The following is a 27468-nucleotide window of genomic DNA, read 5'->3' as shown; positions in this document are numbered from 1 at the left end:
TCCTCGGACTCCAAATCGGGTATACCTACAAACATGCAACACCTATATAATCCTTTCAGGACTGAATGAGAAACTTGAAGTAATATCGAATACACATAACATAGAACATACATATATACATATATTTTCATTATACATATACATACAACATAATTTAAAGCAATCATATACTTCCCTTTTTTTGGTCAGTGTTCTTCGTTGTTCCTTTTTCAAGCGCATAGAGTGAGATAAATTTCAACTTTTATAACCATATGATCGGAGACCATAGAGTGAGAATATCCCACCTTTATAACCCTATGATCCCAAGACCAGAGAGTGAGATTTTCCCACTTTTATAACCCTATATCTTCAATGCCATAATGAGACATGCATGACATGAAAAGTCATCGGGAATCCTTTTGGAAAAATCAATCTAAGTTATAAATAACCGCATATTTTACGATCCCGCCTATCTACGTGGAATCAAACCACCCCTAAGCACTACGGTACCGACTCGTCGTACCCCGCTTATTTACCGTAACCTCAAAAGAGTTTCCAACATATGTTTACCTTTTAAAAATTATGACACATATGCACCCAAACATGCACCCATCTACTTACCCTTTTCTCATTCTCACACCCAATGATGAACACATAAACAGTCAAAGTAAGATCACATAACAAACAAAGTTCCATATAAACATTTCTTCACATAGTCATTTAGGAATAAAAATAAAATCCGTAGACAAATACAAGCAATAACCGAAATCTTAAACATGCAAAGGCAATCAATAAACAATCAAAAGTTCATTAATTACAAGAACTTGCAAGAATAAAGTTCAAAACTTTCATCCTAGCATTTTCTTCAAGTCTTTCCACTAGATATCTTCACATGCAAGGGTCTTTTAACACACTTTTAAATCCCTTTATAAATCTGTATTAGAAAGCACTAGACCTTAACATGCAAGAACTTAAATAGACAATTAAATACTAGATTAACACATGCAAAGCACTAATTAAACCAAATAAGTAACTTATGCATTTTTATCCCATAAATTCGAAACATCACACACAAATAATAATTTATTTTCTACACAAATTTCACATGCATCAACATACATCCATACTTCTATTTTACTATTTTATTAATTTTTCATTTCCTGAGCTAAAGAAGCAAAAATTAGAAAGTTTCATAATTAAGCCAAAAATTCAATTTATTTTCACAAATTAACAATTCAATCACTAGATAAACTACTAATCAGACCAAATAAGCAACTTATGCAATTTTCCCCAAATTTTCGAAAAACATAGAACTTCAAGAATAAACTTATCTTTTTAAAACACTAACATGCAATCATCATATAAGAAATATAACCACATAATATGCTAGAATCAACCTAGAAATTAAAAAAAAAAACCGAAATAATAGTGGTGTTGCATGTTTGAGCAAGAATTCAAGAATTCTCACCTCTACTCTTAAAGGGAAGGATTTGTTAGCTCTTTTCTCTCTAATACAAGAATATATAGAGGGTTAGATTATAATTTTAAGAAGAGGAACAATAAATCTGAAAGAAGAAGAGCTTAGCTCTTTCGAAAAAAATGAAGAAAAGAAAATGAAGAAGAAGCTTGGCCGAAAATTCTCCACTTGTTGAAATAGAAGGAGACCTTGAACTTATAGATAGTGAAAGTGGAGTTGGAGAGTGCATTTTGATCTTGGACATTGGAGATAATTATTGCGTTTTTGGAGAGCTCAAAGCCTATGGAGAAGAAAGGGAAATACATGTTTTTGTGGGGGTGATTTTGCAATATTTTGGAAGAGGTCTGGTGGTGGTTCTTGGGTGGTTTGAGCTTCAGAAAATGGTGGCTATGGTGGAGGTGGAGCTGCCGAAAAATGAAGGGAGAGAGGAAGAAAGAGAGTGACTCTTGGATTTGCTAAAGTTGGAGTGTGGGAGTGGTTAAGTGTACTCTAGCTAATGATTAGGAGACTAGACTTAGGTATTGTTGTCAGTCATCAAAGTACAAGCGTTCTAATGCTTGTCTTCTTATAATTATTAAACAGTATTTTAAATTCTTGTGTGTGTATTAGTGGCCGAAAATTCAAGAAAATAAGGGAAAATTTTTAAAGTTTTTCCACTAAATAATAGTCCTAAAATGCATGAGAAGTTTTATTTTCTAAAATTTGGTGCATGCATAAATATGACAAAATGCTCATTTAAATTCATCATGCAAGAATAAAATCTTAGTACAAGGAAATTATTTATTTTACAATTTCGAGAAATATTTATTTCGACATAATATCTCAAAATATTTCCTAAGCACATAATTCATGAATCACGCAATTCACATAATCACATAATTTACATAAACACATAATTCACGCAGTTAATAATCATACAAGAATTATGAATGAGAATAAGAAAATGAAAGAACTAGGCGATGTTCTTAGTGAACTTTCTAAATTAGGAAGTTTCCCGATTTACCAGGTTTACTAAATTAGGGTTTATAGTTTTAGAAATTGGAAATCGAGATTGGCGCTCGTATTATTATATTTATATTTTATTTTTATTTATTTCTATAATATTTTAGAGTAAATTACACTCACAGCCCTGAAACATTGTTAGAAACTCTAATGGGATAATGCATTGGACACGTTATTCCGATAGAATTCTAACGGACTATTAGTTTCAGGAAGTGGTAGAGACAATACAGAGCGATGGGTGGTTTAAGAAATGTAGGGGGAACCATGTCACCCCCGAACTCTATGTTGTCGACACCACTAGCTAAAAATAATAGTCCGTTTGAATCATGTCGGAATAACGTATCGAATGCATTGTCCCATTAGAGTTTCTAACTATGTTTCAAGGGGGTGAGTGTAATTATCGATACCACATGGACTTTAAAGTTTATTTAAGCATACCTCAGGGGCGTGGGTGTAATTTACACAATATTTTATATTATTATACATTATTTAAATTAAAATAATATATAAAAAATAATAAATAAGGCTCGCGAGCTCGAGCTCGAGCTCGAAAAACTTGAGTCCAAGTTCGAGCTTTTTTCGAGCAAGCTTATCGAGTTCACGAGTTCGCTCGGCTAGTTTACCACCCCTAGGCTCGATTATGGGGACATGTGTGCTTTGAGCCGATTAAGAGTAAATTTTTGTATGGAATTAATCCTAGATTCACATCATCTCCGCGGCGCTTCTACACACACTAGTAGAAAATTTGCTTATTACTACGAATTTTTTTGCTACGGTAAAAAACCGTAATAAAAGGTACTTTTTACTATAGAACAATTTAGAAGTCATAATAAATACTAGGATTTACAGTAGCAAAAAAATATTTGGTACGGCCATTTACCGTAGCAAAGCTTTTGTGACGGCCATATATGCTACGGGGCAAATTCGTAGCAAATGCGTAGCAAAGACCTTTTTAGTACGAATTTGATACCTTTTATTACGGTTAATAATCGTAGTAAAAAAATATTTTTCTACGAGTGACAATTACAAATTAGATACATATTAAAAACATATAATAAAAACATATATTAAAAACATATATTAAAAGAATATTAAAAAATATATAAACTTACAAATTCATTCCAAACGTAGGCAGCAATATGTGATTTAAAACTCGGAATTTGATCAAGCTCAGTGAGACCGTTCGGGTACACAATCTCTAACACAATCGACCCCGGCATAAACTCGAAATCATATTGAGAGCGAGGATCATCGGGATCAGGACCACAAACGGGAACACCAGGACCGGGTCCCGCCTCAACCTCCATCTATCGGCGTCCCAACTACATCAGGTTAATCAGGTGCTCTCATATGCCGCTCACATGCAGTCATAGGATGAGGCCTGAGGGGCTAGTCGACCACCCACAACCTCGGGCTCTCACGGAGGTTGAATCACGATCCCAGGAACCTGTTATTTTCCCTTTCTGGGATCAACCATAAGCTCATTGCCTCTGCTTTGCGCTACCATCTGTACAACTCAAATAACAATTAAAATAAATATAATATTCATAATTATAAAAAAAATAAAAATGGAGGTTTTGTGCTCAGGAGCATGAAAGGTTGAATTTTTTGAAAGTTTTCGTGTTGTGGAGCAGGATAAACCTTCAAGATTTTTAGTACTTTGTGTTCTAGAGCACGAAAATATCAAAGTTTTTTAATGTTTCGTGTTCCACAACACGAAAACTTCAAAAAAAAATTAAGAGTTTCGTGCTACATAACACGAAAACCCTAAGAATTTGAAGGTTTCATGTTCCAGAGCACGAAACCTTCAAATTCTTGGAGTTTTCGTGCCCGGGACCCTGAAAACACCTCATATTAAAAAAAAAAAAAATTTGAAATCCTTAACCTAATCTTAAACCTTTTAACTAAAATCGTAGATACTAGATGAAACGATGTAATTTAGTGAAAATTACTGTAATTGAGAGTTGTAAGTGACGAATTGAATGCCGAAAGGTTAGATGATTCGCAGGTGTTCGAGAGAGTTTGTGAGGATTGAAGAGAATTTTCAAGGAATTTTTTTTCTTCATATGATTGAAATGCTATTGCGATTAGTAAAAAGTAAAAACTCCGTTGCAGATAGCAACCTCTTTTCTAATTAGTGTAGTATGTTTGGTCTCGTCCGACAATTTTTAGTGAATTTTGGCAATAAAAAAATTCATTGTTCGCCCACTGATTTAGTTTGAAATAGTTTAGTATGATTCATGTGGCCACCGTTGACTAGACCGGAGTGATACCCATACTCGGTTTTCTTTTTTAAAGAAATCGAATCATCCTTCAAACTATATATATATATATATATATATATATATATATATATATATATATATATATATATATATATATATATATATATATATATATATATATATATATATATATATATACATATATATATATATATATATATATATATATATATATATATATAACGAAAAAATAAACATAAAATACTTAGTTGAGAAGCAACTATAATCATGAATAGTTATAATCATACTCGATCAATTATTGAAAGCGAAAATACTCTTACAATTATGCAAAATGAGTTTATTATGTAGTGGTGTAATTAAGTGCAAATGAATAAATAAATGACCAAAAGAAGAAAATGAAAAGAAAGAAATAGAGGATAAGGAGTATGACTCAGATACAACTCGTAAACAAAGAGGTGCCACATAAATTGACGGAGGCCCGAATTATTTAATTTTCCACGGGAGGACTACTTTGGTGCGTGTGGCTAAAATTCGATGAAATAATAAATTTACATGAATGCCCAAACTTCATTTTTTTTTTTTTTTTTTATTAAAATGTAAATATTATAAATCAAAAAAGTTGTAGACAATTACAATGGGCATATCCGAGGAAATTGTAGCACCTACTACTGAATGCAGTAAACGAAAATAATAGACATACGAAATATAACAAACAGTGGGAAAACCCACGGAACCATAGCCTCTAAAACTCGCCCATCATGGGTGCATAAGGCTGCTTGGTTGTCCCCTCGTCCTTGAAATAGCAAGCTCAGGGTGTTGGCTAAACATAGCCGAATAAACATGAATCTTGATCTTCCTTGTGAGGTCCTTCGGATTAGTTTCAATTTTATCAAATTTCAACTTATTCCGAGTCTCCCAAATGTGGTACATGACGCTAGCCAGTGCTCATCTTTGCTTCTCTATGTATTGCCCGGGGTCACTGGTTCCGTCGAATTGCGGCAAACTCGATATTTTGATACCCCTCGGTAACGTCTCCGGTGAATTGCCAAAGAGAACGGGCAGGATCGGGCTAAGACGAAACCTGTTGGGTGAAGTGGTGCAGCCCGATCATCATGTCCGTGGTGTCTACCCCACTTCCGTGGTGGGAAGCACGACTATCCGGTGCGTCATCGCGCTCCTCTCTGCGCTGGAGGTGGTCGAGGGGACGGGGAGTCCGATCACGAGACCTCTCATTTAATTGGTGAGGGAGTATAGGATCTCTATCTCGGCCGTGGCTTCTTTAGTTCCTGGGATTGTTGGTGGAGTGGGAATATTAATTTCCACGGGCGTGACTCCTCTCATGGGGGGAACTGGTGGGTCAACCCCGTCTCTAGTGGTGATGTACCGGGCTAAGAAAAAACAAAATTTCAAAAAAACATTTAAAAAAAAAACAAAAGGTCAAATCCGGAGAACCGCCTGGTCAACGCTGGAATCTGGCCGGAAAAAAACATTCAAAAAAAAAATTATTTTCTGAAAAAAAATATTTTTTTCAAAAAATTATTAAAATCAGGGTGAATGTGTAATATTAACGAAGTTAGAGAGTATAATGTATGCAATTGATAAAAAATATATTATGGAGGGTATTTTAGACTAAAGATATGGGATGGGTTCATTTGAAATCTTATTTTTTTTTTGACCAATGTGCATTTAAGTCCCTTGTCATGGGCCTATTTGCCATTCTCCCTAATAATAATTGTGATAGAAAAATAACTGATACTAAGTTTAAAGTAACTTAGATTATGTATAAAATTAGAGACAGTTGTTGAGGCCGATCAAATATTCACTGCTTTGATATTTGGATGGATAATCCAAAGAACATTGATTTTCTCTATCACCATTTTGAATGTTCTACATATTAACATCCATTTTATATGGATTTATTATATTCAACATTCATATATTTTATTCTAATCGTCAAAAAACTTCCCATGGTATGTTTATAATATAAGCAAAAACCTCCACAACATTCAACTTTTTTAGCAAACTACTTTAATAGGTATATCATTTAGAGATTATGCGCTAATTAAAAGTAATGCATTGTAGGGTAATTTTCACTCATAATATTAAAAAAAAAAAGTTATAAAAAAAAAATAAATATTTTAGGAATCCAATATAACATAACAAAATTTTTTTTACAATTCACACTTTGTTGAGTACTTAGCAAATACAAATTTTTATGTGAGTTCCCTTCGAAACTTGACTTTGCACTCTCTTTTAATACAATTAAACTCACAATTGAACTATTTTTTTGAGATAGCAGACTCAACAGCCTCATAAATTGTAGGGTAAATTACACCCACACCCCTAAGGTATGCTTAAATAACTTTAAGGTCCCTGTGGTATCGATAATTACACTCACCCCCTTGAAACGTAGTTATAAACTCTAATGTGATAATGCTTTGGATACGTTATTACGATAGAGTTCTAATGGACTATTGGTTACAGAAAGTCGTTGTGGAGACAACAAAGAATTATGGGTGATTTAAGAAATATTGGGGGAGCCAGGTTACCTCATAACTCCCCGTAACTCTATGTTATCTCCACCACTAGCTAAAAGTAATAGTCCATTAGAACCCTATTAGAATAATGTATCCAATGCATTATCCCGTTAGAGTTTCTAAATACGTTTCAGGGGGTGAATGTAATTATCGATACCATAGGGACCTCAAAATTATTTCAGCATACCACACTTCTAAAACACTTCTTTTGTCAAAATCATTAGTTGATTGCCGTTGATTTTACTTTAACATAAGACTACATCAAAATTATAAAGTATTCTATTAGTTGTGTATTACTTATGAGATTATGTCGCAAAAACAAAAGTATTAAGTTTAAGCCAATTCAATGCAGGAAAAACAAAAGACAAATCGTAGGATATCAATAAAAAATAGAAACAAACACCACTAGAATAAAATGCAAAATAGGAAACGATTTCTTTACCGATGAAATTAATTTCGTTGCGAATAGTTATATTTTAACAACGAAATATAGTATTTGTAGCGCCCCGCCCCGAGTAGCAGGCACCTCGTGGCGGAACACCACTCAACATGCAGTACATTCAATGACCCCAAATATGCTCCTCAAAATTTCGATGATCAAAATGTTAAACCGCAATATCTATCCCATCGTGTTTACAAAAGGAGGTTCTATTACAAGTCGACTTCGACACCACTTACTCTATTACAAAATTCTCGATCAAAGGATTCCTATACGGAACATAAATAGAGATACCTCTCGACGAGACTAATCAGAGGCATACACGAGCTTTAACTCTTAGTATGAAAATTTAGGTCTAAGTCTTTCTTTTACCTGCGCATTAATATCAGAAAGGAGAAACGAATAAGTCCGAATGACTTAGTGAAAAACATATGATCCATGAGTATGATGAGAATCAATAGAACAGAACATATAACGAGAGACTTTACAAGAATTTCATTAACAGAAGTGTAACATGTACAAGAGTGTAACATGTACGTCTTGAGTTCAATATTTGGTGGGGTCTCCAACCTTGTAACTCCCAACAAATAAAATCATATCACATCCTTATCCCTCCAATCCGTCCCGAGTGGCCACTCGGTCGGAAACAGGCAAGAGGCACGACCGGAACGTGCCGATCCGGCTCAGGAACGTTTAACTCCAAACGAACGTGAGTCCGAACCATCAGGAGGTACCATTCGGGAGACAAGTCATCGTCAGCCCAATACTGCCCGATCGTCTTGCCGAAATGGTCCTAGGGCCCAGCTCCCCCAAGAGCGTCCTTAAGGGTGGGGACAGTAGGTTCAAGAATCAATATTATTCCTTTTAGGAATATCAAGTCATTAATTTCAAGAATCAAGTCAATCATTCACAAGATAAGTCACGATCACGATAATTGAATATCAAGTCTCAGGATAATGAACATGTTCAGATTTCAATTCAAGCCAATGAAGAATTGTCGTGAATATGGAATTCAAGAACAACAATAAGTTCCATGTCAGGTTCCAAGAACGAGTATATCAAGATCTCAATGAATTCAATAAACATGAGATTCAAGTTCGAGCCAACAAAATATTTATTCTCGGAAAGCATTCAAGACAAGATTTTGAGAATAAATATAGTTCAATATCGATTCAAGGAAAATGTTCAGGCCAGGGAATCAAGTATAGGAATTAGCCGTGAACATAGCAACCAAGAGAATTGACAAGTTCAAGATTTCAAGAACAAGATCAAGGTTCCAAGTTCGAGCCAAGGAAACGAATATGCTCACAGAACATTAAAGGTCATATTCCAAGAAAAAATATAATCAATGCATCAAAGGATTCAAGATGGAGAATATATTTGGTTCAAACAAAGGAGATATTAAGCGCAGGAAAGAAATCGGATAAGGGGTCATAGTTTCTCACCTGGAGTCCAACGCTAGTGCAAAGCTAGTGCTATAGAAGCATCTTTAAGCTTAAACCTTGAGTCAGAGCTTTACTACACTCAACACCTATGCAAATATTAGAACTAAATAAGATTCGAAACAGTAATATAGCCATATTACCATTAACTATATGACAGTCAATTTCTTAAACATATACTAAGAATTGCTTCTCGTGGCACTCTATTCAAATAATCACTGCGATCGTCGTACTTATCCGAATGACCTAAATGATATATATAGTTAAAGATAACATTTGTATCTACAATTTTACTAAAGACTTTAATCCCAAATTAACAACATAACCCGTCAATAACAACCCCGAAAGATGAATACATAAACCTGCCAGATTTTCGGATAATTTCGTTTACTGTCACAGCCGGTTTGAAAAATAATAACAAATTGCACGGTTATCCAAATTGTCCAAATAATACATCAAATTAAACCTGGAAGTTTAATCTACAAGTTTCATGAAGGCACATAGCCCAAATTACGATCCCAACATATCGAAAACAGTCCCGCAAGAAGATACTCAAAACTGCCCTGTTTCCGGCAGATTACTGTTATCGGATTCCGACCTCTAAAACACGTATATTAAATATTCTAATTCGATACAATTGAACACTTACTTATATTTTACGATGTCCTCTACGAGTTTCCTGAAAGAACCGATTCCAAATTCGCATTCGAAACCCTTCGATTTCGGCTCCGAAAACAGGTGCGGCAGCAGATTTTGCTTCCCCAAAATCGCAGCGAGCAGGCCGACTTCTCACCAAACTCCGGCGACCAACGTCGGTGCAAGCCATCGAGCTTCACCACCAACAGAAAGGTAACATCGTAAGGTTTCTAATGATGGGACCTGATCTTCGAGATTCTACCCTTAAGGCCTCCGTTCAATTAATTCTTTGAACGACCAACCGCTGAAATTCGGGTTCTGGACTGCTCGTCTTCTTCGACCCTTTCCGACCACCACCGCGCGTCATCGCCGGTGAAATCCATCACCACAAGGAAGCTGCATCTTGAGATTTCCAACGGCACCTCTCATATTACTCGAGTTTTGCTGTAAAATTTCTGCAATTCCAGCCCAAGAGCCGATAGAGGAAGAGAGAAATATAGAGAGAGAGGGAGGAAGATAGAGAGAAAGAGAGAGACGGTGAGAGAAGAGCTGGGGTGAAGAGAAGAAACGTGGCTGCCAAAGGAGGATTGTGAATTGACGATATACACGTCAATTCCTATCTCAACTATAAGTTATGAAAATTGGCTATAAGGCCAAATAGTTTTCTTAATTACCAAATAGATGCCATAACTTTAGATAATTACAATTTCTACACTTCCCATCAAATTCGAAATATATTATAATTCCGTATCGACACATATCAACTAAATAAATTCAATTATCCCCAAACTTGAACAACTTACACATTTACGGGGTGTTACACTCTTCCCTCCTTAAAAGAATCTGGTCCCCAGATTCTCAACTATTATTCGAACATGGAAATACAATTTCCTGAAATTATCTTCTTGCTCATCCGTCGCTTCTTCAACTTGGTGGTTTCTCCATAATACCTTCAAGTCTTGATCAAGGAATTCGTTATCAAGAGAAATACACTTATGCGGGTAGTCTCTAGGAGGTTGGTTCCGAAAGAGGGATTTGTCCCTCTTTATATGATAAGTTATTCCCAAGCTACGGTTGCTTCAAGTAAGAATATTTGAGATTGATTGAAATAGTGTTAACTTAGTCCTTCAAAACTCTATGAATTATTTCCATGACAATCTGTATCTTCCCAACTGAGAATTGACTTGGATAACGAGTCAAACTATTATCGTAACGAATTCAGAAACACTACTTCAAATACAATATGAGGTAGTAATAGGAAGTACTGCTCATGGAACCCTAATATCAACGGCTTCATTAGAAATATTATCCAATTCATCGGTCTCATACTCGATGTAGCCTTACCGTTGAGCAAGATGCTGAATATTTATAGCGTTCTAGAAGTTGAAGGCCGAGATACGGTTCGTCAACCAATTAATGGGACTTGTGAGGTACGTCAACTATGAGGAAATAATCGAGTTAGGGTTGTAGCTAGGAGTCTTACAAATGGTCTGATGAGAGGAATGAAAGGGATTAATAAGGGTCTTATATCGTTCGAATCTTTAAATCTCTCCCTAGTTATCCGTGTCACATTCTTCAAGAGAACGTGTTTCTTCTCCTCCGTTTCGGTCGAATCTTTGTGGTAATTAGAATTATTTATCTAGCTCCACATATGTATAACTCTTTTGACAATCTTGTGCAGGCTTTGATCTTAATTGATAAGTCGAACTTTACCGATAGCACCTGGTGTCAATCTCCAAGCCCTTACGTTTGCCGTCGTTAGTTGTTCGTCGCTCATCTAGTCTTGAATTGCAAGCTCGATTGATACTTTATCCCACGAACTACTGCGAAACTGTTTGTATTGTCGCTTGCTTGATAGCTATCCTAAGTCATCACGATAATTCGCGTTATACATTTTCAATGTACCTCGGTGTGTCCAGTCACCCACTTAAATGATAAGTTAGTTTCCGAACGTTTCTCGTTCCGAGCTGAAATTTTGTCATATGTTGCAGATAGTTGCTTTCATAAGAACGAGATGACTTATAATCTATATCGAGACAATGTGAGTTAGCTACAAGAGATAGATTTCGAATCTAAATTATCTTCGGCAGACAAAGAGGCAACTACTTTCCCGGTCCACAAAAATTCTCTTCTCATTGGTCTACATAAAGTGGAATTGAATGCACCACAATTGCAATCAAAGAGGACGGCGAAGCCTGATTTACTTATGGTATCAGAATTTGGACACTAGAAGAGCTTGATTATAGATGGCGTTCCCAAGGAAAAGGTTTTCGAACAGTAGATCGACCAGGCAACGGTTGATGGAAGAGAGCTTTACTTCTAAAATCAAGAGTAATCAAAAATGGCAACGGTTGATACAATCTTCCCGTGGTTTCGCAACCGCATGCCTAATAAATACTTATCGTAGAGAAGTCATGACTCAGAATATCCGACAATTGAGTAGCCTTAATTCATTCAATTCACCACTATTTCAACATAGATCAACTTGTCTAATGTCATTCTTCGACACTAAGCACGCTTTAATCATGTACGGAACATTATATACATTATGTCTATTAATGTCGATGGTGAATTACTTCAACCAAACTACAAGACGGGCAAAACTTATTTATAGCAAGTTGCTCATGAAGGCCAAATTCTTGTAGTTGCTCGTTCACATCTTACGAGGAAAAGTGGAACTCTCTACGGTGTTATTGACATAGGTGTTGTACATTAAACACCTTCTCCACATAGCACTTAGCTCTTGATATTAACCAAATAGAATTGCAAAAACTGATAATCCAATGTTAAGATATAGCTGACTTATCGGATACTAGGGACTCTAGAGGTGGCTCATGCAAGATTAAGAGGTGACTCCCATTGTGTAGCATTTTGCCCTACATAGCACTTATCTCCCTGTACCCTGACGATTAGAATCAAGAATTCAAAATGCTCAAGATACTTTAAGAGTCAACAAACTCTATAGAATTTCTAAGTCGGGATAACTACATAACCTTTTTCCGTTGAGTAAGATCCATAAGATGATATAACAATAGATGCATACAACCGTAGTCATATGACACGACATTACCCATACAAGGTCCATACGTTTACCCTGAATTACCAATAATCATGACCTATGAGTGAGAGGGAACAATAAGAAGCGATATGAAGAAGTCGGATCACAAGGTTTCAAATGGATAAGAAACCTCACATAATAGGATATATCGAGAAGTATTAAATGAGATGAGGAATCTCAAAAAAGGAACGGAACAAGGAAATCGAGGCATTCAAACGAGATCAAATGCCTCACTCGTGATCAATAGTGGGAAGGAAGTAAGATAGTCAAGCAATATTGTATTCAAAGAATCAGATACCTGAGAAAGTAGGTAACCGAGATGCCGAAGTATTGAAATAAGATAAGGAGTTTTGAAATGAGATATGGGATTTCCATTGTGAACAATAATAACAATGGAACAATACATGTACAAGAATTGAATTTTTTTGAGGCCAAAAGAACAAGAACCTCAAAATAGGAAGAAAGATTGACCCGATATCAGAATCATAACAAATGGTATAACCAAATCAAACGAGAATAGGGACCTCAAAGGTACGTGACCAAAATCACGAGATATTCAAGAAAATTGGAACATTGAAAATGGAGTAGTATATATTGATTAAGAAAAGCAATATTCAAGGAAATAAAAAGTCTCGACAAATAGATTAGCCGAAACTATAGTGTTCAAAGAGATACAAAACCTCACAATCGTAGATGATCAAAGCAGATGGTAACAGAATAAAGTAAGAAGCCTCAGAAGAACATGACGAAAGTCATGACGTATTCAAAATAATTGGAACACTAAAGATGGAGTGACTGATAAGAAGTCTCGGCAAATAGATAAGCCAAAACCATAGAATATTAAAAAAGGAAAGAAGGTGGAGATGGTAGCACAATAAGGTAAGGGCTTCAAAACAAGGGATAATCCAATCCACACGGTATTTAAAGGGGTACGAAACCTCATAAAATTTGTAACTAAGACTATGAGGTATTAAAATGAGATAACAGAATCGATTACAAACAACAAATGAAATTAGACAATATAGGCGAACGAAGCAAAATCGAATTCAGTGGAATGATAAGGAGTGAACAAAAGAACTCCCGAATATTTGGTTCACCGTAATTCAATACTCAAAACCAGATAATAGGGTTTGGATAAGGAAGTCAAGTTATGAAGTAAAAAGGAATGGGATATCTGCAAAAAAGGTATTACCAAATTCAAGTGAGACTAGGAACCTCACTCGTGACAAACAACATCGGAAAATTGGGAGAATTGGAAGCCAATTGAAGTAACCAAAAGAACCAAGAATCTCAAACTGCGTCTCAGTTCGTGTATGATAGATATTTCTACGGGGTATTCCTCACTATCTATATCCGTAATAGAGTTAAAGTATTATCTCAATGCCTCTAATACTCGATTATCACCAATCTTCTCAATTCCCCAAGATTCAATTCATAGCTCTACAATTCTCAAAGATCCCTTTTCACCATCGCTCGGGCATCCAACCCAAAGCTTTACCAACCCAAAGCTTTACCAACCCAAAGCTCTGATACCACCTGTAGCGCCCCGCCCCGAGTAGCAGGCACCTCGTGGCGGAACACCACTCAACATGCAGTACATTCAATGACCCCAAATATGCTCCTCAAAATTTCGATGATCAAAATGTTAAACCGCAATATCTATCCCATCGTGTTTACAAAAGGAGGTTCTATTACAAGTCGACTTCGACACCACTTACTCTATTACAAAATTCTCGATCAAAGGATTCCTATACGGAACATAAATAGAGATACCTCTCGACGAGACTAATCGGAGGCATACACGAGCTTTAACTCTTAGTATGAAAATTTAGGTCTAAGTCTTTCTTTTACCTGCGCATTAATATCAGAAAGGAGAAACGAATAAGTCCGAATGACTTAGTGAAAAACATATGATCCATGAGTATGATGAGAATCAATAGAACAGAACATATAACGAGAGACTTTACAAGAATTTCATTAACAGAAGTGTAACATGTACAAGAGTGTAACATGTACGTCTTGAGTTCAATATTTGGTGGGGTCTCCAACCTTGTAACTCCCAACAAATAAAATCATATCACATCCTTATCCCTCCAATCCGTCCCGAGTGGCCACTCGGTCGGAAACAGGCAAGAGGCACGACCGGAACGTGCCGATCCGGCTCAGGAACGTTTAACTCCAAACGAACGTGAGTCCGAACCATCAGGAGGTACCATTCGGGAGACAAGTCATCGTCAGCCCAATACTGCCCGATCGTCTTGCCGAAATGGTCCTAGGGCCCAGCTCCCCCAAGAGCGTCCTTAAGGGTGGGGACAGTAGGTTCAAGAATCAATATTATTCCTTTTAGGAATATCAAGTCATTAATTTCAAGAATCAAGTCAATCATTCACAAGATAAGTCACGATCACGATAATTGAATATCAAGTCTCAGGATAATGAACATGTTCAGATTTCAATTCAAGCCAATGAAGAATTGTCGTGAATATGGAATTCAAGAACAACAATAAGTTCCATGTCAGGTTCCAAGAACGAGTATATCAAGATCTCAATGAATTCAATAAACATGAGATTCAAGTTCGAGCCAACAAAATATTTATTCTCGGAAAGCATTCAAGACAAGATTTTGAGAATAAATATAGTTCAATATCGATTCAAGGAAAATGTTCAGGCCAGGGAATCAAGTATAGGAATTAGCCGTGAACATAGCAACCAAGAGAATTGACAAGTTCAAGATTTCAAGAACAAGATCAAGGTTCCAAGTTCGAGCCAAGGAAACGAATATGCTCACAGAACATTAAAGGTCATATTCCAAGAAAAAATATAATCAATGCATCAAAGGATTCAAGATGGAGAATATATTTGGTTCAAACAAAGGAGATATTAAGCGCAGGAAAGAAATCGGATAAGGGGTCATAGTTTCTCACCTGGAGTCCAACGCTAGTGCAAAGCTAGTGCTATAGAAGCATCTTTAAGCTTAAACCTTGAGTCAGAGCTTTACTACACTCAACACCTATGCAAATATTAGAACTAAATAAGATTCGAAACAGTAATATAGCCATATTACCATTAACTATATGACAGTCAATTTCTTAAACATATACTAAGAATTGCTTCTCGTGGCACTCTATTCAAATAATCACTGCGATCGTCGTACTTATCCGAATGACCTAAATGATATATATAGTTAAAGATAACATTTGTATCTACAATTTTACTAAAGACTTTAATCCCAAATTAACAACATAACCCGTCAATAACAACCCCGAAAGATGAATACATAAACCTGCCAGATTTTCGGATAATTTCGTTTACTGTCACAGCCGGTTTGAAAAATAATAACAAATTGCACGGTTATCCAAATTGTCCAAATAATACATCAAATTAAACCTGGAAGTTTAATCTACAAGTTTCATGAAGGCACATAGCCCAAATTACGATCCCAACATATCGAAAACAGTCCCGCAAGAAGATACTCAAAACTGCCCTGTTTCCGGCAGATTACTGTTATCGGATTCCGACCTCTAAAACACGTATATTAAATATTCTAATTCGATACAATTGAACACTTACTTATATTTTACGATGTCCTCTACGAGTTTCCTGAAAGAACCGATTCCAAATTCGCATTCGAAACCCTTCGATTTCGGCTCCGAAAACAGGTGCGGCAGCAGATTTTGCTTCCCCAAAATCGCAGCGAGCAGGCCGACTTCTCACCAAACTCCGGCGACCAACGTCGGTGCAAGCCATCGAGCTTCACCACCAACAGAAAGGTAACATCGTAAGGTTTCTAATGATGGGACCTGATCTTCGAGATTCTACCCTTAAGGCCTCCGTTCAATTAATTCTTTGAACGACCAACCGCTGAAATTCGGGTTCTGGACTGCTCGTCTTCTTCGACCCTTTCCGACCACCACCGCGCGTCATCGCCGGTGAAATCCATCACCACAAGGAAGCTGCATCTTGAGATTTCCAACGGCACCTCTCATATTACTCGAGTTTTGCTGTAAAATTTCTGCAATTCCAGCCCAAGAGCCGATAGAGGAAGAGAGAAATATAGAGAGAGAGGGAGGAAGATAGAGAGAAAGAGAGAGACGGTGAGAGAAGAGCTGGGGTGAAGAGAAGAAACGTGGCTGCCAAAGGAGGATTGTGAATTGACGATATACACGTCAATTCCTATCTCAACTATAAGTTATGAAAATTGGCTATAAGGCCAAATAGTTTTCTTAATTACCAAATAGATGCCATAACTTTAGATAATTACAATTTCTACACTTCCCATCAAATTCAAAATATATTATAATTCCGTATCGACACATATCAACTAAATAAATTCAATTATCCCCAAACTTGAACAACTTACACATTTACGGGGTGTTACAGTATTTGTGGCTTAAAATTAACGTTTTTTGTTACAAACTTTTTTTGTTGCCTGTGAATCTCATGGGCAACCAAATATATTGTTGTGAATAGTATAATATATATTTCGCAACGAATTTCATGAAAGACAACAACTTTGTTTGTTGCAAAAGAGTATTTCTTTTTGCTACGATATAAAATTGAAGTAAATACATTTACAACGGCAACAAGTTTATTTTGTCACCAATAAGTGACTATAGACGACATTTTTTTTTTTGTTGTAAATGCTCCAAAAGTTTTGACAACAAAATATAATCGTTGACAATTTAAAAACCAACTCGTTTTTCTTTATTTTAATATATATATATATATATATATATATATATATATATATATATATATATATATATATATATATATATATATATATTATAAAATATGATAAGCAAAATTTTGTTTGTTTCTATTAACCAGCAGTAACTCATGCATTTTATTTAACATTATTTATATAACTATTTTAATCATTTTACTTTGTTCATTTACTTTTTATAAATTTATTTGAAGTCAATTTACACAAATGTAGTGTTGCCGCAGTGGTTGGGGGAGTCTCTAACTTGAAATCAACAAGAGTTCGAATCTTTCTATTGTCATGTTTCCATGTATTTGACAATTATCAAGTGGGCCATGTTGGGCTAGCCCTGAGTTTGACCCACTAGGATCCGATTGCGAATAGGTTGGTGGTCCAAAGGTCAAAGGTCGATGTCGTCGAAGGGTCGGGTCGATAGATATGAGTCGGGGGTCGGGTCGGCTTCCGATACGAAACCGGGGACCTATACCATATTGGTATATTGTTTTGTCTATTTATATATCGTTTTTCAACGAAATAAATTCGTGTGCATACATATCTTTTGTAATAAAATAAATTCGTTGCGTATACTAAATGCATTGGCGACGAAATAAATTTGTTGTCTATAATAAATGTATTAGCAACAAATTGGTATATTGTTTTGTCTATTTATATATCTTTTGCAACGAAATAAATTCGTTGTGCATACATATATTTTGCAATAAAATAAATCCGTTGCGTTCTAAATGCATTGGCGACGAAATAAATTTGTTGTCTATAATAAATGTATTGGCAACAAATTATAATTGGCAATGGAACAAATTCGTTATAGATTATAAACGTATTTGCAACGATATATGTTGGGTGACAAAATAAATTTGTTGGCTATAATAGTGCATGCACAACAATTTTCGGTTTTCGTTGCCATGAACTTTCACTAACGAGGCTTTGACAACGAACATGGTGTAACAACAAATCTTATATGCGATATAAACAAACAAGAAAAATTGAACAGAGATAATTTTATTGAATTAAAATAAATAAATTGCGGGTTACAATCTCTATTTTAATCCTCTGATTCTTCTCTCTAGAACAATATATAGTTGACTTGAATTTTCGGAGTCGGGTCGTTGACTTGATCTTCTCCGGATTTGATTTTGGATTTGAATAACGTTTTCCAAGGGTCTTGCGACTTGAATCTTGGATCGAACGTTGAACTTTGACTGAATTTGACTTGAATATCTTGAAATTCTTGATGGATTTGGCCCTTCAATCTTCCAATGATCTTGACTTGAATTGATTAACGCCTTGAATTTGCTCAAGAACACCTTGAATTTGACGAAGAACTCTTTGAATGTAGAGAGAGAATCTTACCTCCTACGAATTCTTCTTCCTTGCTTCTTGAATTGCAAAGAGAATTTTGCTCCTACGGTTTCTGCTCCTTCAGTTGTATTTGAATTGTGAAGGGAGGGTCCTTATTTATAGTGGTAAAATAAGAGTCCCTGATGGGCCTTACTGATGATGTGGCGCGATTTGATTGGCCCGATTTAAATTGATATTTACCTCTTGTAACTTGAAAGAGAAGAAATAATCCGATTGGCCAATAATTAATTGATATTTATTTCTTGTAACTTGGAAGAGAAGAAATAATCTTATTGGCCAATATATATTTAATATCAATTATCAATTTAAATTAGAAATTAATTTAATTAAATTCCAAAATATATAATTGATAAAAATATATATATAACCGCATATATACGAGTCTTCAATTGGCATCTAAGTCCTCCGACTATGTATAATCACACAAATGCCATTGGATCAAACTTTATCCCATATATAATTTAGCCATTTAATTGGCTTAAATTTTATTCGTCTACACATGGCAACAAAAACAATTCGTTGCGAATTGTATTGGCAACGAAATTTTACCCTTTCAACAACAAAGTATTTCGTTGTGAAATATAAAATTTCTCGTAGTGCGCTAAGTTCTCAATATCTCAATATGAATTTTAGCTGCATCAAATATTTTTTTTCTTTTTTTTAGCTACTTAAATGGGGATAATGGAAGGTGAGATGATGGAGTGGAGGGTTTTTGTCGACCAAAATAGACTATTCTACCCACGTAATTTCGTGTAAAACAAACAAAATTTTGCCAAGCAAAAGTCAAGAGTAAAGTGATAATTTTGTAATTTTAAGGTGTAAAGTGGCAAACACAGCTAACTGAATGGTTCAAAATTCTAATTACCTCATTGCATAAATAAATACTCTGAAAAACACATTCCCTCATACAAAATGGGACTCGATCACTCAACTATTAATGAGTAAATAATTACCCTTGTGCATTCTAAAGAAAACTCTGAAAAAAATGGATTCACTTATACAAAATGGGTCACGATCATTGAAGTATTGACTTCTTTACATAGATGCATACAACGGTAAGAAAAATACAAAAGCTTTATACTCTATATATGTACACGCATTTCAATACATTATTCTTACGCCACTTCTCAAGAACATGGTGTATTATTTTGTATACTCTATATATGTATACTTTTGTTTCTCTGTGATAGATTGAGAAATTACGTATATTAGTTCATGCAATGCATGACTCGTGCAACGCACATGCACCTGCCTAGTGAAGGAAAATATAGAGAAAGCCAACACCTCTTCTAAGTGGTTGAAAATAGTGTTTATCCATCCAACTAGGTATATATGATGCCTTCATTTCTACTTTCAATCAACATCAAAAATTTGTTTCCTCTTGTAATTAATAAGAAACCAGGAAAGTGCTTCAATATTTACTTTAATTAACATATATCCCATAAACAGAAAAAGTACAAATTTCAAAAGGGTTTTCTAGTCTCTGTAATTACAAAGAAAACCCCTTAAATAAAAGAGTAAGAAAGTTTCTATGCATTGAGAAGCATAGAAACATATAAATAAATTCAAGACAACGAGAAAACAAAGTAATTATTAAAAAAAGTAAAAAATAAAAAATAAATTGTGGCTGACGTCATGGAATATGTTTTCTCGTTGTCTTGATTTTTTTATGTTTTTTTTGTCAATATTATTTAAACTGGGAGGGATGACTTTGTAGTAATTTCCAGACTTAGATCAAACTGTGTTAAGGTCAAAGCTCTGAAAACTAACGGTGAGGGCCAAATGGAGACAATTTTTCAAGTACGGGAGGCAAATCGATGCAATTGAGAGTAGAAGGGGTAAAGTGATATCGAGCCAAAGTAAAGGGGGCAAATCGATGCAATTGATAGTAGAAGGGGGTAAAGTGATATCGAGCCAAAGTACAAGTGGGCAAATTGATGAAATTGAGAGTATGATGGGGTAAAGTGATATCGAGCCAAAGTACAAAGGGGAAAGTGGAATTTACCCTTAAAAAATATTGAAAATTACATAAACTTACAAATTACATAGATTAGACATGCAAGAGCGCAAAAATAGCTCATGCACAATTAATATTTTGAAATAATAGCTAATGACCTCCTGAAACTCTCAAATTTAATTCATTGGATTCTAACCAACGAATTTTCCAGATTCTGAAATTATTTTGCAGTTTCATTAAATATCGAATTTTTTAACAATTTAAATGCTAGGAAAGTAGTTATTTTTCAAAAAATATTTTTCTTCAAGAATATCTAATTAATACATGACCAAGTACGAAATAAATTTATTCCCACACATCATGCACTGTATTTTGAAGATATAAACATATTCCAAACTGAAATTTGTAGAAATTACAGATTGGTCCTCAAGATTCATAGATCTACACATGCAACCACCAAATATCCCAAAATTACATTTTCTTTTGCAAGAATTCCAAATATCCGAAATATTTAAACCTTGAACCAAAAAATACTTAGATTCATAGATTATAACATAGATTAGACATTCAAGAGCAAAAATAGCAAGATTAACACAAAATTTCATTTTTTACACAAAACCCCCTAATTTTCGAAAAGTGTAGAAATCATTTAAGTACTTTTGAAAACTCTTTTCCATACTATGATACCATTTAATTGCAGCAAGAAAATCCCGATTTATTTCTTAATGCCAAAAAGAAAAAGGGTTTTTAGCCAAGAGGAAAACCTTCAAAAGAAAAGAGGGTTTTTAGAGAAAGAACAATGAAGAAATGAAGATATTTTATTGAATATAACCTTAACTCTTTTAGGAGGTGGTCCAAAACCAAACCAAACTAGATGAATGGAGAAGGAAAGAACTCTGATATCAAATTGAGAGGAGTTTTGCTCTCCCGTTAGAGGGCAAGTGTTTTTTGTGGTGTTTTTATCATATTCAATAGTGAACGTTATATAGGGGATTTGCATCATGAATTTTTCAATTTTATTCGTGGAAGAAATAAAGGTGTTGTCTGATGTAGGTGGTGGTTTTTGGGTGTTGATGAAGAAGAGAAGGCAAATGGGTATGGAGGTGTAAAATGATGAAGGTGGAAGAGTGTCTCTTGGGATACTGGCATGTTTGAGTGTAAGATTAGTGTAAATCTTCACACTCTGACATGTGTACAAGCATGCACAATTTTAATTTTATTTTCTAATTATTAAAATCTCTAATTTTCTTTCACACATGCGCGTGCGTACGTGTATATGCATTTATCATGCATGTGTTTATGCATATTTATTATTATTATATGCTAATCATGATTAAAAGTCATACAATGATCTCACGTAGAAATAAAATCACATAGATCACAACATAATTAAATCCAAGTAAAAATAATTAACTATAGCACATAGAATATTTAAATTACTCACATAAATAACGTAAATCAGTTTGGCACATAGTAACCTACTAATCAAGCACATAAGATACTTAAATTAATCACGTAATTAAAATCCCTAATCATTCTTATACGTAAGAATTTCGGGTTTATGGAAATTTGGTTTGGGATTAAAGTTTCGAAAATGTGTTGCGTTACACACACACATGCACACGAATCATTAGTAATAGTTTATTTTATTTTATATAAAGGGTGAAATTTTTTAAAAACATGAACAAAAAAAAAAGTTTGACGAAATAGACGTTTTGATGCAAATGGAACCATAAGAGACGATGTCCACCAAGAGCCACTAAGCTTGCCAAGCGGACCAATCACAAGGCTTAGAGCCAAGCGTTTCAAGGAAGCATTATATGGGCTGATTCAAGAAGAAGTTGAGATGGCAAACAATTGGAGGCCCAACATGAGTTCAAATCCATGTACAAGCCCATTCGCAATTCAAATGGACCCAAATCAGATTGGAGGGAAGTCAATCACAAAGATATCAGTTATGGAAGGATCTAATTTAAGCAATCACGTTTTTCAAGGATTTGGAGAGTCATTCACTTGTGCAATTTCAGCTTTAGAATATCAAATTTCTTATTTAAATGTTTCCTTAATTTAGAATCAATAATTGTTAATTAGATTGGCTGGTTTGTGGCTGATTTGATTAGATAGATAATAATTCCTTGTTCTTAGTTTATTTCCGTAGATTAGAGAATATTGAACCCTATATAAAGGGGCTAAGTTGTATGTTTCAGCAATCAATTTAGAAGTCATTTTGTGAGGCATTAGTATTCTTCTTTCTATCTTGGAAGAGCTTTTGAACTTAACAAGTTATCTTGTGGCGTTCAAATAATCAGACTTATCATCATGATTCTTGAATCCATCTTGAACTCTTGGTGTGGCGTCTTCGAATCCATTGTAATCTTGGTTCGTGATTTACTAATCATTGGGTCAAGGTTTGACAAACTTGTTTCTTTGGAGGGTCTTGGTGTTCCAAAACCATATATTGTTATTGGGTTTCGTCACATGTTGGCGTAGTTCATATCAGTTGGTATCAGAGCATTGGTTTCAAAGGCAAGTTTCAATTTATCTTGTAATTTCGTATTTTTAGCTCCAAAAAAAAAGGAAAAAAAACAGCAAAAAGAGAAAAAAAAACCGAAAAAAAGAAAAAAAAAGAAAAAAAAATATCTGCGTAATCTTCAATATGGTATCTTTATTCTTGTTCTCCTAAATTTCCATATTCTTTAGCATTTATCTCGAGATTACTTGCATCTCTTAGGACTTTAATTTTTGATTCTTGTGATTTGTTTGATTGATTTTCACATTGAATTGCTATTTGATTCTCGATTGTTATTGAGTTCAATTAAGAGTGAAAAGAAGATACAACGAGCGGAAAAAGGCAGAGTGGTGAGAATATAAGAGGGTAAAAGCCCATTGAGTGTTAAACACGAGTGTGAGTGACATCATATTGAGGGAAACACGTGAGGGAGTGTTTGTGAGGTTTTTTATAATATCTTGCAGATCTCGTAACATGTCACAAAACGGAGGAGATAATTCAACTGAAGAGGGGCAACAACCAGGAATTTCAAAGTTCCAAATGCAAGCATTGGTGAGCAAGATGAGGCGGGTGATGAGAATGGAGTTGGAGCAAATTCATGAAAGGATAGACAAATTGGAGGAGGAGGCAACAAAGAGGCAGCACCCAGCTAGGCGAGTGCAACCAAGGGCACAATGGGGTGGTGCTAAAGATGAAGAAGAATTAGAGGAACTCGATGAACGTCCAATGAATGGAGGAAGGTTTGAACGTGGGTATAGAGGTGCTAACAATGGAAGAAGGCCCATGCAAGATGACAATTTGGGAAGCATCAAGGTGAAGATTCCGCCATTTCAAGGAAGAAACGACCCGGAGGCTTATGTAGAATGGGAGAAGAAGATATAAATGGTCTTCGAATGTCATAACTACTCCGAAAACAAAAAGGTAAAGCTTGCTGCGATTGAATTCACTGATTATGCTATTAATTGGTGGGATCAATTGTTGAAGGAAAGGAGGAGAAATCATGAGCAACCTGTTGAAACATGGGATGAGATGAAGGCCATCATGAGGAAACGTTTCATTCCAAACTACTACCACAGAGAGTTGTTCAACAAGTTACAACACCTAACTCAAGGATCGAGGAGCGTCTATGAGTACCACAAAGAGATGGAAGTTGCTATGATCCGAGCAAGTGTACAAGAAGATAGAGAAGCTACCATGGCTAGATTCCTACATGGCTTAAATTGTGAAATAGAAGATGTTGTGGAGATGCAACACTATGTGGAATTGACGGATATGGTGCACCAAGCTATCAAAGTCGAACAACAACTGAAGCGGAGGAATTTGGCTAGGAAGGGAACAGGTGCAATCACTTCAAATTCGTGGAAGGCAGCACCTAAATGGGATGAATGGCCATCAACCAAACCTAAATTCGAACCTTCTAAGGATGCCAAACCAACGCCAACATTCAAACAAGGTAACACTGAACCTTCCACTTCTAAGAATCGAGATATGAAATGTTTCAAGTGCCATGGCAGAGGACACATAGCTAGTGAGTGTCCTAACAAAAAGGTTATGGTGATAAATGCCCAAGGGGAGATCGAATCGGAGGATGAAAAGGAAGACGAGGTAGATGAGTTGCCATCTTTTGGAGATACATACGAAGGACAATATGCTGCAGAGGGCGAGTTATTAGTGGCAAGGCGAGCTCTTAGTGCACAAGGTAAATAAGAAGAGAACAATCAACGAGAAAACTTATTTCATACTCGTTGTTTTGCAAATGGTAAGGTTTGCAGCGTTATTATTGATGGTGGGAGCTGCACTAATGTTGCAAGTACTGAATTAGTTGAGAAATTGGAGTTGCCTACCTTGAGGCATGCTCGACCATACCGACTTCAGTGGCTAAACAATAGTGGAGAAATCAAGGTGACAAAGCAAGTGTTAGTGGCATTCTCCATTGGCAAGTATGAGGATGAAGTGTTGTGTGATGTGGTGCCTATGCAAGCATGCCATGTCCTATTGAGGAGACCATGGCAGTACGATCGCCGGGCAACACATGATGGGTACACCAATAGGTACTCTTTTATCGTTAAAAAGCAACCCATGACACTTGTACCGTTAAGTCCAAAACAAGTTCTTGACGATCAACTCAAGATACAAAAAAAGAGTGAGAAGTGTAAAGAAAAACAGAGAGATGGTGATATTGAGAGAAAAGAAAAGGAGAGAAGAGAAAATGAGAGAAGTGTCAAAACAAAAGAGAGTGATAAAAAAATGAGAGTGCACGAGGGGAAAAATACAACTTCATTGCAAAAAAAAAAAAGTGAGATCAAGAGAGCTTTATTATCGCAACAGCCCCTTATAGTACTTATGTACAAGGAGGCCCTTTTGAGTACTAACGAACTTGTCGGATCATTGTCGAGCAATGTTGTTTCACTTTTGCAGGAATTTGAAGATGTCTTTCCGGAGGAGGTACCACCAGGCTTACCACCAATTCGAGGAATTGAGCACCAAATTGACTTCATACCAGGTGCAACAATTCCAAACCAACCAGCCTATCGAAGTAGTCCCGAGGAGACAAAGGAACTTCAACGGCAGGTTGATGAGCTACTGGAGAAAGGACATATTAGGGAGAGTATGAGCCCTTGTGCAGTACCGGTGTTGCTTGTACCTAAGAATGATGGGACATGGAGGATGTGTGTTGATTGTCGAGCCATCAACAATATCACAAGAAAGTATCGTCATCCTATTCCTATACTAGATGATATGTTAGATGAATTGCATGGGTCTTGCGTGTTCTCTAAAATTGATCTTAAGAGTGGTTATCATCAAATTAGAATGAAAGAAGGTGATGAGTGGAAAACTGCATTTAAAACAAAATATGGCTTGTACGAATTGTTGGTTATGCCTTTTGGGCTTACTAATGCACCTAGTACTTTTATGAGGCTCATGAACCATGTTTTACGTGCATTCCTTGGTAAATTTGTAGTTGTGTATTTTGATGATATTCTAATTTACAGCAAAAACCTTAATGATCACGTTGAACACCTAGCACTTGTTTTAAAGGTTTTAAGGAAAGAAAGGTTGTTTGTTAATCTTAAGAAATGTACTTTCTGTATGGACAAACTTGTGTTTCTTGGTTATGTTGTTAGTGCTAAAGGTATAGAGGTTGATGAGGAAAAGGTGATGGCGATTCGAGATTGGCCAACGCCTACATCGGTGACTCAAGTAAGGAGCTTTCATGGCTTGGCTGGATTTTATAGGCGCTTTGTTCGGAATTTCACCAGCATAGCAGCACCTCTTACAACAATTATCAAGAAGAACGTCCCATTCAAGTGGGGAGAGGAACAAGAAAGGGCATTTCAATTAATCAAGGATAAATTGACTAATGCACCGTTACTTGTTTTGCCTAACTTCACTAAAATGTTTTAAATTGAGTGTGATGCATCAGGTATAGGTATTGGCGGTGTACTAATGCAAGAAGGAAGACCAATTGCATACTTTAGTGAAAAATTAAGTGGGGCAGCTTTAAACTATCCTACATATGACAAGGAATTATATGCATTGGTTCGAACTCTAGAGACATGGCAGCACTACCTGTGGGCAAAAGAGTTTGTGATTCATAGCGATCATGAATCCTTGAAGCATCTAAAGGGACAATACAAATTGAGCAAGCATCATGCCAAGTGGGTGGAATTCATAGAAAATTTTCCTTATGTTATCAAATACAAGCAAGGTAAGGAGAACATAGTTGCTGATGCATTGTCACGAAGGTATGTTTTGCTTTCAACACTTGGTACTAAGTTGCTTGGATTTGAGTATATTAAGGACTTGTATGCAACTGATTCTGATTTTGGTGATTATTTTAAAAATTGCACTAATGGGGCATACAGGAAGTTCTATTTGCATGATGGTTTTTTATTTCGGGAGAACAAGTTATGTGAGCCACATTCATCTTTGCGCGAATTACTTGTTCGGGAATCACATAGTGGTGGTTTGATTGGGCACTTTGGGGTGGCTAAGACTTTAGGTGTGTTGCATAAGCATTTCTTTTGGCCACGCATTAGTTGTGCAAGATGCATTAGTTGCAAACAAGCTAAATCTAGGCCTCAACCACATGGTTTGTAC

At 35.7% G+C, this 27468-nt stretch overlaps 1 pseudogene; it reads left to right on the top strand.

Moving 5' to 3' along the window:
- Positions 1-24249: 24249 nt before the first annotated feature.
- Positions 24250-26772, top strand: LOC148767413 (uncharacterized; annotated as a pseudogene).
- Positions 26773-27468: the final 696 nt, after the last annotated feature.

The sequence above is a fragment of the Erythranthe guttata genome, chromosome 10 (assembly GCF_056151865.1).
Source record: "Erythranthe guttata isolate IM_541 chromosome 10, IM_541, whole genome shotgun sequence".
Lineage (NCBI taxonomy): Eukaryota > Viridiplantae > Streptophyta > Magnoliopsida > Lamiales > Phrymaceae > Erythranthe > Erythranthe guttata.
This window is presented reverse-complemented; position numbering and strand designations above follow the sequence as displayed.